At 37.4% G+C, this 12,296-nt stretch overlaps 1 non-coding gene across 1 annotated transcript; it reads right to left on the minus strand.

The window, feature by feature from the left end:
* Nucleotides 1-891: 891 nt before the first annotated feature.
* On the minus strand, nucleotides 892-999 carry LOC148570236 (small nucleolar RNA R71). Its single transcript, XR_015907931.1, has one exon. It is a non-coding gene; the product is annotated as a small nucleolar RNA R71 (small nucleolar RNA).
* Between the last annotated feature and the right edge of the window lie 11,297 nt (nucleotides 1,000-12,296).

Genomic DNA, 12,296 nt, shown 5'->3' on the forward strand with positions numbered 1-12,296 from the left:
ATTCTCTCTCTCTAATTTTCGAAAATCCCTTCCCTCTTTTTCAAAATTCCCTTTTTTTAACTAATTGTTTTAATTTTTAATTTAATTTGATTTCAATTTTAATTTTTGAAATTTAACTTTAAATTTTATTTTTTTAATTTAATTAATTTTCGAAATTCCCTCTCTCTCATCTCCTTCTATTTATTTATTCATCTACTAACACTTCTCTTCCACCCAAAATTCGAACCCCATCTTCCTCTCCGTGTTCGAATTTTACCTCTTCTCCTTCATACATTCTTCTCTTCTTATACTTGCATAAGGAATCTCTATACTGTGACATAGAGGATTCCATATTTTCTTTTCTGTTTTCTTCTTTTTCATATTAGCAGGAACAAGGATAAGAACATTCTTGTTGAGGCTGATCCTGAAACTGAAAGGACTCTGAAGAGGAAGCTAAGGGAAGCTAAAGCACAACTCTCTGGAGAAAATCTGACAGAAATTTTCGAAATAGAATGAGACATGGCCGAAAATAATAACAATGCAAGGAAAATGCTTGGTGGCTTTACTGCACCAAATTCCAATTTACATGGAAGAAGCATCTCAATTCCTGCCATTGGAGCAAACAACTTTGAGTTTAAACCTCAATTAGTTTCTCTGATGCAACAGAACTGCAAGTTTCATGGACTTCCATCCGAAGATCCTTTTCAGTTCTTAACTGAATTCTTGCAGATCTGTGATATTGTTAAGACCAATGGGGTTGATCCCGAGGTCTACAGGCTTATGCTTTTCCCATTTGCTGTAAGAGACAGAGCTAGAATATGGTTGGATTCTCAACCTAAAGATAGCCTGAACTCTTGGGATAAGCTGGTCACGGCCTTCTTAGCCAAGTTCTTTCCTCCTCAAAAGCTTAGCAAGCTTAGAGTAGATGTTCAAACCTTTAAACAAAAGGAAGGTGAGTCCCTATATGAAGCTTGAGAGAGATACAAGGAACTGACCAAAAAGTGTCCTTCTGACATGCTTTCAGAATGGACCATCCTGGATATATTCTATGATGGTCTGTCTGAGCTATCAAAGATGTCACTGGACCATTCTGCAAGTGGATCCATTCACCTAAAGAAAATGCCTACAGAAGCTCAAGAACTCATTGACATGGTTGCAAATAACCAGTTCATATACACTTCTGATAGGAATCCTGTGAGTAATGGGACGCCTCAGAGGAAGGGAGTTCTTGAAATTGATACTCTGAATGCCATATTGGCTCAGAATAAAATATTGACTCAGCAAGTCAATATGATTTCTCAGAGTCTGAATGGAATGCAAGCTACATCCAACAGTACTCAAGAGGCATCTTCTGAAGAAGAAGCTTATGATCCTGAAAACCCTGCAATAGCAGAGGTGAATTACATGGGTGAACCTTATGGAAACACCTATAATCTCTCATGGAGAAATCATCCAAATTTCTCATGGAAGGATTAACAAAAGCCTCAACAAGGCTTTAATAATGGTGGAAGAAACAGGTTTAGCAATAGCAAGCCTTTTCCATCATCCACTCAGCAATAGACAGAGAGTTCTGAGCAGAATCCATCTAACTTAGCAAAAATAGTCTCTGATCTATCTAAGGCCACTGTAAGTTTCATGAATGAAACACGGTCCTCCATTAGGAATTTGGAGGCACAAGTGGGCCAGCTGAGTAAAAGAGTCACTAAAACTCCTTCTAGTACTCTCCCAAGCAATACAGAAGAGAATCCAAAAAGAGAGTGCAAGGCCATTGATTTAACCATCATGGCCGAACCTACAAGGGAGGGAGAGGACGTGAATCCCAGTGAGGAAGACCTCTTGGGACGCTCAGTGATCAATAAAGAGTCCCTCAATGAGTACCTAAAGGAATCTGAGGCTCATCTAGAGACCATAGAGATTCCATTGAACCTCCTTCTGCCCTTCATGAGCTCCGATGAGTATTCTTCTTCTGAAGAGAATGAGGATGTTACTGAAGAGCAAGTTGCCAAGTACCTTGGTACAATCATGAAGCTGAATACCAAGTTATTTGGTAATGAGACTTGGGAAGATGAACCTCCCTTGCTCATCAATGAACTGAGTGATCTGGATCAACTGACATTGCCTCAGAAGAAACAAGATCCTGGAAAGTTCTTAATACCTTGTACCATAGGCACCATGACCTTTGAGAAGGCTCTATGTGACCTTGGGTCAAGGATAAACCTCATGCCACTCTCTGTAATGGAGAAACTGGGAATCTTTGAGGTGCAAGCTGCCAGAATCTCATTAGAGATGGCAGACAACTCAAGAAAACAAGCTTATGGACTAGTAGAGGACGTGCTAGTAAAGGTTGAAGGCCTTTACATCCCTGCTGATTTCATAATCCTAGACACTGGGAAGGAAGAGGATGAATCCATCATCCTTGGAAGACCCTTCCTAGCCACAGCAAGAGCTATAATTGATGTAGACAGAAGAGAGTTAGTCCTTCAACTGAATGAGGACAACCTTGTGTTTAAAACTCAAGGATCTCCTTCTGTAACCATGGAGAGGAAGCATGAAGAGCTTCTCTCACTGCAGAGTCAACCAAAGCCCCCACAGTGAAACTCTAAGTTTGGTGTTGGGAGGCCACAACCAAACACTAAGTTTGGTGTTGAACCCCCACATTCAAACTCTAAGTTTGGTGTTGGGAGGTTCCAACCTTGCTCTGATTATCTGTGAGGCTCCATGAGAGCTCACTGTCAAGCTATTGACATTAAAGAAGCACTTGTTGGGAGGCAACCCAATGTTATTTAATTATATCTATTTTATTTTCTCTTTGTTATTTCATGTTTTATTAGGTTGATGATCATGTGGAGTCACAAAAACTACTGAAAAAAATCAAAAACAGAATGAAAAATAGCATTAAAAATAGCACACCCTGGAGGAGAGGCATGCTGGTGTTAAACGCCAGAAATAAGCATCTGTCTGGCGTTTAACGCCAGAAACAAGCACCAAGCTGGCGTTTAATGCCAGAACCAAGCATCTAGCTGGCGTTAAACGCCAGAAACAAGCTGCATTTGGGCGTTTAACGCCAGAAACAGGCAGCAGTCTGGCGTTAAACGCACAGCAAGGGTGTTTTACACACCTAATTGGGGCAGGGATGTTAAGTCTTTGACCCCACTTGATCTGTGGATCCCACAGGATCCCCTCAGGATCTGTGGACCCCACAGGATCCCCACTTTTTCTTCTCTCTTCTTCACACCTTTTCATGACTCTCTTCCCCAAAAACCCCACCTACCTTCAAATTCAAACTAATTTCCCTCCCAAACCCAACCCTAATGGCCGAAACTTCACCCTTCCCCCACTCCTATATAAACCCCTCATTCCTTCTTCATTTTTACACAACACAACCCTAAATTCACCCTTGGCCGAAAACACCTCACCCTCCATCTCCTCCATTTTCTTCTTCTTCTACTATTTTTCTTTCTTCTTTTGCTCGGGAGGAGCAAACATTTTAAGTTTGCTGTGGTAAAAAGCATTGCTTTTTGTTTTCCATAACCATCAATGGCACCTAAGGCCAGAGAAAACTCAAGAAAGAGGAAAGGGAAGGCAATTGCTTCCACCTCTGAGCCATAGGAGATGGAGATATTCATCTCAAAGGTCCATCAAGACCACTTTTATGAAGTTGTGGCCAAGAAGAAAGTGATCCCTGAGGTTCCTTTCAAGCTAAAAAAGAATGAGTATCTGGAGATCCGACTTGAGATCCAAAGAAGAGGTTGGGAAGTTCTCACCAACCCCATTCAACAAGTTGGGATCCTAATGGTTCAAGAGTTCTATGCAAATGCATGGATCACTAGGAACCATGATCAAAGTGTGAACCCGAATCCAAAGCATTGGCTTACCATGGTTCGGGGGAAATACTTAGATTTCAGTCCGGAAAATGTAAGGCTGGCGTTCAACTTGCTAATGATGGAAGAGAACGCACGCCCCTACACAAGAAGGGTCAACTTTGATAAAAGGTTGGACCAAGTCCTCATAGACATATGTGAGGAAGGAGCTTAATGGAAAATTGACTCAAGAGGCAAGCCGGTTCAACTAAGAAGGCATGACCTCAAACTAGTAGCTAGGGGATGGCTAGAGTTCATTCAACGCTCAATCATTCCTACTAGTAACCGATCTGAAGTTACTATAGACCGGGCCATCATGATCCATAGTATCATGATTGGAGAGGAGGTGGAAGTTCATGAGATTATACCTCAAGAACTTTACAAGGTGGCTGACAAGTCCTCCACTTGGGCAAGGTTAGCCTTTCCTCACCTCATATGTCACCTCTGCAATTCGGCTGGAATTGACATAGAGGGAGACATCCTCATTGAAGAGGATAAGCCCATCACTAAAAAAAGGATGGAGAAAACAAGAGATCATGGACCTCAACAAGAGTATGAGGAAATTCCTCACCATGAAATCCCTGAGATGCCTCAGGGGATGCACTTTCCTCCACAAAACTATTGGGAGAAAATCAACACCTCCCTAGGAGAATTAAGTTCCAATATGGGACAACTAAGGGTGGGGCACCAAGAGCATTCCATCATCCTCCATGAAATTAGAGAAGATCAAAGAGCTATGAGGGAGGAGCAACAAAGACAAGGAAGAGACATAGAGGAGCTCAAGAGCACCATTGGTTCTTCAAGAAGAGGAAGACGCCACCCTCACTAAGGTGGACTCATTCCTTAATCTCCTTGTCTATTTATTTTCTGTTTTCAGTTTCCATGCTTCATGTTTAATTATGTTTGTGTCTCTACTATATGATCATTAGTGTCTAAGTGTCTATGCCTTAAAGTTATGAATATGAATCCATCACCTCTCTTAAATGAAAACTGTTCTAAAAACAAAAGAACAAGAAGTACATGGTTTTGAATTCATCCTTGAAACTAGTTTAATTATTTTGATGTGGTGGCAATACTTTTTGTTTTCTGAATGTATGCTTGAACAGTGCATATGTCTTTTGAAGTTGTTGTTTATGAATATTAAATATGTTGGCTCTTGAAAGAATGATGAAAAGGAGAAATGTTATTTGATAATCTGAAAAATCATAAAAATGATTCTTGAAGCAAGAAAAAGCAGTGAATACAAAAGCTTGCAGAAAAAAAAAGAGAAAAGAAAAATGGCGAAAAAAAAGAAAGAAAAAGAAAAAGCAAGCAGAAAAAGCCAAAAGCTCTTTAAACCAAAAGGCAAGAGCAAAAAGCCAATAGCCCTTAAAACCAAAAGGCAAGGGTAATAAAAAGGATCCATGGCTTTGAGCATCAGTGGATAGGAGGGCCTAAAGGAATAAAATCCTGGCCTAAGCGGCTAAACCAAGTTGTCCCTCACCATGTGCTTGTGGCGTGAAGGTGTCAAGTGAAAACTTGAGACTGAGCGGTTAAAGTCAAGGTCCAAAGCAAAAAAAAAAAAGAGTGTGCTTAAGAACTCTGGACACCTTTAATTGGGGACTTTAGCAAAGCTGAGTCACAATCTGAAAAGGTTCACCCAGTTATGTGTCTGTGGCATTTATGTATCCGGTGGTAATACTGGAAAACAAAGTGCTTAGGGCCACGGCCAAGACTCATAAAGTAGCTGTGTTCAAGAATCAACATACTGAACTAGGAGAATCAATAACACTATCTGAATTCTAAGTTCCTATAGATGCCAATCATTCTGAACCTCAATGGATAAAGCGAGATGCCAAAACTATTCAAGAGGCAAAAAGCTACAAGTCCCGCTCATCTGATTGGAGCTAAGTTTCATTGATATTTTGGAATTTATAGTATATTCTCTTCTTTTTATCCTATTTAATTTTCAGTTGCTTGGGGACAAGCAACAATTTAAGTTTGGTGTTGTGATGAACGGATAATTTATATGCTTTTTGGCATTGTTTTTACATAGTTTTCAGTATAATTTAGTTAGTTTTTAGTATATTTTTATTAGTTTTAAAATAAAAATCACATTTCTGGACTTTACTATGAGTTTGTGTATTTTTCTGTGATTTTAGGTATTTTCTGGCTAAAATTGAGGGACTTGAGCAAAAATCAGATTCAGAGGTTGAAGAATGACTGCAGATGCTGCTGGATTCTGACCTCTCTGCACTCAAAGTGGATTTTATGGAGCTACAGAACTCCAAATGGTGCACTCTCAATTGAGTTGGAAAGTAGACATCCAGGGCTTTCCAGCAATATATAATAGTCCATACTTTGCTCAATTTTAGACGACTCAAACTGGCATTCAACGCCAGTTCCATGCTGCATTCTGGAGTTAAACGCTAGAAACAGGTTGCAAAGTGGAGTTAAACGCCAGAAACAGGTTACAAACTGGCGTTCAATTCCAAGAGAAGCCTCTACACGTGTAAAGCTCAATGCTCAGCCCAAGCACACACCAAGTGGGCCCCGGAAGTGGATTTCTGCATCATTTACTCATTTCTATAAACCCTAGTAACTAGTTTAGCATAAATAGGACTTTGTACTATTGTATTTACATCTTTTGGATTATCTTTTGATCCTTGGATCACGTATTGGGGGGGGTTGGGGCTGGCCATTCGGTCATGCCTGGACCTTATCACTTATGTATTTTCAACGGTAGAGTTTCTACACTCCATAGATTAAGGTGTGGAGCTCTGCTGTTCCTCATGAATTAATACAAAGTACTACTGTTTTTCTATTCAATTCAAGCTTATTCCTTCTCTAAGATATCCATTCGCACCCAAGAACATGATGAATGTGATGATTATGTGACGCTCATCATCATTCTCACCTATGAACGCGTGCCTGACAAACACTTCCGTTCTACATGCAAACAAGCTAGAATGAGTATCTCTTAGATATCTAATACAGAGGACCGAGTCCGAGATATTAGAATCTTCGTGGTATAAGTTAGAACCCATGGACGGCCATTCTTGAGATCTGGAAAGTCTAAAACTTGTCTGTGGTATTCCGAGTAGGATCTGGGAAGGGATGGCTGTGACGAGCTTCAAACTCGCGAGTGCTAGGCGTAGTGACAGACGCAAAAGGATAGTAAATCCTATTCCAGTATGATCGAGAACCGACAGATGATTAGCCATACAGTGACAGCGCATTGGACCATTTTCACAGAGAGGATGGGATGTAGCCATTGACAACGGTGATGCCCTACATAAAGCTTGCCATGGAAAGGAGTAAGAATGATTGGATGAAGACAGCAGGAAAGATGTTCAGAAGAACGAAAGGCATCTCTATACGCTTATCTGAAATTCTCACCAATGAATTACATAAGTATCTCTATCCTAGTTTATATTTCAATTATGTTTTAATTATCAAATCTCCATAACTATCTGAATCCGCCTGACTGAGATTTACAAGGTGACCATAGCTTGCTTCAAGCCGACAATCTCTGTGGGATCGACCCTTACTCACGTAAGGTTTATTACTTGGACGACCCAGTGCACTTGCTGGTTAGTTGTGCGGAATTGTGACAAAGTGTGATTCACGTTTGAGAGCACCAAGCCATTGGCGCCATTGTTGAAGATCACGATTTCGCATACCATTTTGCTTTTGTTTCTTTTCTTTACTCTCTAATCATTGATGCTCAGAGCCTTGAGCTTTAAGGGTGTGCTTTGTATTTGAGCCTAACCTTGACTCTAGGTGTTTTATTTTCAAGCTTTTTGCTTGATACATAAACACCACAAGTACTTAACTAATGAGTTGTCACTGGTACTCAGGACCTTCGGCTTTCTCATTTTCCCTTTTTCTTTACTTTTTTATTCTTTACTTGATCATTAATTGACAAGCTTCTTTAAGGTTTTCAAAATTTCAAAGATTTTATAAAGTGTTATAGATAAAAATTTCAATCAAACAAAATTCAAATCTGTTTGAGCAAAAATAGTCATGCTAGCCTTCCAATACTCATATGCTCATGCTAGCTTCTTCTTTAATTACCCTGTTTGTTTATGATCGTGATGCTTAATTACTTTTACTCACAAATTTTAAGATGATAATTATGATGTAAAAGCAATATGTTACAATTTAAAATTATATTATGCTTATCTAAAAAGAAGAACACACATGCATATAATTAAAAAGGAACGAAACAACCTTAGTTCTCTCTGCCTTTCTCTTCATCATATTCTTCTTTATCCCCTTTTAAGCTATGTAGAGCATGGCTTTCAACACCAAACTTTGAATGGTTGCTTGTCCTCAAGCAACAAAAAAAGAGAAATAATGGTGATGGAAATAAGAGTAAATAGGACTAGCAAGTAAAAGTAAATCAAGCAATGCAGAGGCTTATTCAAAAGAAACTAATCAAATTAAAACAAAACTCAAAAAAAAATAAAATAGTATAAAATAGCTAGATTGCTAATGTGTTTCATGGTGATTGTGGCAACACCAAATTTGGTGTGAGGATACCAAACTTAGTGTGATACAATCTATGTGAAACTAGGCTAAGTATCCAGTGGGATGCAAATTTGGTGTAACACACCAAACTTAATCCATGAACACATACACAATCTTAAGCAAAAAAAAAAAAAAGAGAATGAAAAGAAAATACCAAACATTGGGTTGCCTTTCAACAAGCACTTCTTTAATGTCACTAGCTTGACGGTTGGTTATTGAATTTTCTTCCTCTTCTTCCAGTTGGTTAAGAGAAATTACTTCAAGGGAGAAGAGGAGAAGATTAGTGCCCCCGGATTTAAATTTCTCCTAACAAGTTGTATTTTGTTATTATTAACTTGATTCACAGTACTTGTTGGAGTAGGAGTTGGATTGCTTTTTGTTGACCTTCTTTCTTTCATGGATGTGGTCTTTTGTTCCTTAGTCACAATCCCTTTTTCAGTATTTTTCTTGGTTTTCTTCACTTTTTTTATTTCAAAATTTGGGTGTTGTGTGATGGTTGGAGTGTACCCTTCATCAAGAACTTCTTGAATTGGTAGTTCAATGAACTCACCCTCTATGTCACTCTCTGCTACATTAGAATGTAGATTTCCATAATTGTTTTCCTCCCTTACAACCTCCTTCTTCATTGGGGTTTCACTTGGTATAAGGGCCTCTTTTTCTTGCTGTTCCACTTTCTCATTTTCACTCACAATTTGGTATTCATCCTTCTTGCTAAACACTACTCCACTCCTCAAGCTTATGGCATTGTATTCTTCCCCTAGCCTAGGAAAGACATTGGTATGTTTCTTAGCAGAATGTTGTGTCATTGGGCTCATTTGCACTTCTAGATTTCTTCTTGAGGCTTTCATGTTTTCAATCATTTCTCTACTCTCTTTCCTTAAGAACTCAATGAATTGGCCAGTTGAGGCGCATGTCTGGGAGAATTGTTTTAGTGTAAATGTCAAATAGGATTTTTGATGAGCTTGTAGAGATGCATAGGTTGTGGTAAAATTATTTTGAGAGAATTGATATGGATTTTGTGGGTTATGCAATGAATTTTGTGAATTTTAAAAGGGGGATTGTGTATAGTGGAGTGAGTTTTGTTGGTGGTGAAAAGAACTATACGGATTTTAAAATGAATTTTGTATTGAGGCATACTTAAGTGGTAAAGAATTTTAATATAAAAAATTAGGAGGTGTGGTTGGGCAATTTTGCATAAATATGTCCAAAGATTATGGCTCTTGATGGATAGGATATAGGACATTGAAATCTCTTTGCTCTTGACCTTGCCAACCAAAATTCGGGTAGCTCCTCCATCCACAATAATATGAATCACTCATTGGGTGTAAGTAGTAACCCATGTGATCTCTCTCCATTATATTTCTAAGCACAAAACACTAAACAGAATTAAACGCACCATGTGGTAAACAAAAAAGCAAAGAAGAAAGAACATGAAGAACTTTATTTTTATTTTTTAAAATATATATATATTTTTTTCAAAAGAAATAAAATAAAGAAAAATAAAAATAATAAAAAACAAAAATAAAATAAAATAAAATGTAAAAAAACAAAAATAAAAGAAAAACAAAATAAAGAGAATAAATTGAATAATTGAGAAAATAAACAAATAAAAATTAAAAGAAAAATAAATAAATAAAAAGAATGAATTTTTTTGAAAGAAAAATTAAAATTGAAACTAAATAATAAAATAAAATAAAAAGGAAAACAGGGGAGGGGGATGAAAATAAAGGGGAAAAAAGAAAAAGAATATGAAAATAGAATTTATTAATAAAAGAAAACTAATTGAAAAAGAAAAATTATCTGATCTAGGTAATCAAATAACTGGTAGTTATCAATCACATTTAATCCCCAGCAACGACGCTAAAAATTGTTCGAAATTAGAATACTACAACTGAACAGGCAAGTGCACCGAGTCGTACCAAGTAATACCTCAGGTGATTGAGGGTCGATCCCATGAGGATTAATGGATCAAGCAACAATAGTTAATTTGATTATTCTAGCCAAACAATCAAAATTTAGGGTTTCAATAGCAAACAACATAAAAACAGAAAATTAAATAAGAGCAAACTAAAATTGGTTAAGAAAGAAATATGATAAAGGTAGTTAAGGTGTCAGAGATATTTAAATTTTCAGATTAATAATTTTTGTCTTCTATCTTAATCATACAAAGATTCAATTCATAGTAAACTTTAAGTGACTAGACTCCAATTTTTTGGAAATTTAATCCTCCTCTAACTCAATCAACTGCCAATTCCTTGGTCACTTCCTTGGTCACTTAATCTAATTAGAGGGTTTAAGTTCAAATCCTAGTTTATAAACCACATAATTTCCTAAGAACCCTAAGAACCCAAAACTAAGACGATTATATGTCACGTATCGCGTTAAATCCAGATAATTAGAGAATTACGAGGAATTGATTTCAAACTATAATTCCAGTGATATAACTTTTCCAAGATTCAAAAGAAATTCAAATAGAAAAAGAGTTATCTTCCAATATACTATAATCCATAAGATGAAGAACAAAATCAATCCTTGAATATAACTTAATGCATTAATCAAAGAGTAGAGAAACAAATAATATTAACCCATCAAGATAAATAGAGCTCCTAACCTTAACAATGGAGGTTTAGTTCCTCATAGTGAAAATAAACCCTAGCAAAGAAAAGTTGTAAAAAGTGCATAATGAAAATTAGGAGAAGAGAGGAGAAGTGAGGGAAGGAGAGAGGCCTAGGTCAAGATATCTTCTCCTTTTATATCTAATCCTAATTAATGTAAAAAATATTTTCTAAAACCTAAAAATATCTTTTCTTAGTTTAAAAGTGATAAAAAAAAATCAGATTACAGCAAGAGATTTGGTGCAGAATCACGTGGGGACCATTCTGGCTCGCGCTACTGGCGCCAAACTTCAGATTCTGGCGTTTGGCTCCAGGTGGACAGCAACGAATTCTGTGTTCTGGTGCCAAACTTGAGATTCTGGCGTTTGGCGCTGGGACTTTCGCATGGAATGGTGATGCTGGACGCGGTTTGGTGTTTGGCGCCATGATGCCAGAAAAAAAAGTATAGACTATTATATATCATTGGAAAGCTCTGGAAGTTGGATTTTCAATGCTGTTAGAACTGTGTCATTTAGATCTCCATAGCTCAAGGCATCCCCATTGAAGTGTGAAAAGGTCAAGGTTGACAGCATCCACGAATTCTCTTTGTACTTGTCTTTAATTCTTGGTTCTTCCTTGTTATTTTGCTTCTCTTTTCCTAACATTTCTCTACAAGAATCATGTAACCAGGGCGATCAAAGTAATATCCAATTTAAGCACTGAAACTCTCCATAATTAAGCATTATGCATTTATTTCTTATATGAAAAAACATAGAAAAACACAATATGATGCGCATGCATCATGTAACACCCGGAATTACATCTTGTAAAGCTAGAATTAGTCCCTATATCGACGAATACAACAAGTTATTAGAAGCTAATGATGAAATAATTTAACGAAATATGGTAGAAATTAAGATTTACTATTTCTACATCACCTTTTGCTGGTCAGACATAAAAATCCAGCGATTTTCCCTATAATCTCCTATGTTGACATGTAATTCCTCAAGAAAAATCTCCAATTTTTTCTTGTCTCAGCATCCACAACCCCATATGCAATTGGAAACAGTTGGTTGTTCATGTCCTATGCAACAATTGTCACCAATTTGTCTTCCAAAGTAACCTTTCAGAAATGTCCCGTCCAATGTAACAAAAGGTCTTCACCCTACCCTAAAGTTATTCTTGCAAACAGCCAAACAAACATATAAGTTTCAAAACTTTGGAAATCTAACTGGTTGTCGGGTGGTTCCCATGTTTTCTCTTGACCCAGGATTAGCCTTTATTACTTCTCCATGCCTTCAATTACATCTTTTGCCTTTTCTATTGCCTTATACATCATCCTCTGACGAAC

Source organism: Arachis ipaensis, chromosome B3 (genome assembly GCF_059453495.1).
Source record: "Arachis ipaensis isolate K30076 ecotype BB chromosome B3, ASM5945349v1, whole genome shotgun sequence".
NCBI classification, from domain to species: Eukaryota; Viridiplantae; Streptophyta; class Magnoliopsida; order Fabales; family Fabaceae; genus Arachis; species Arachis ipaensis.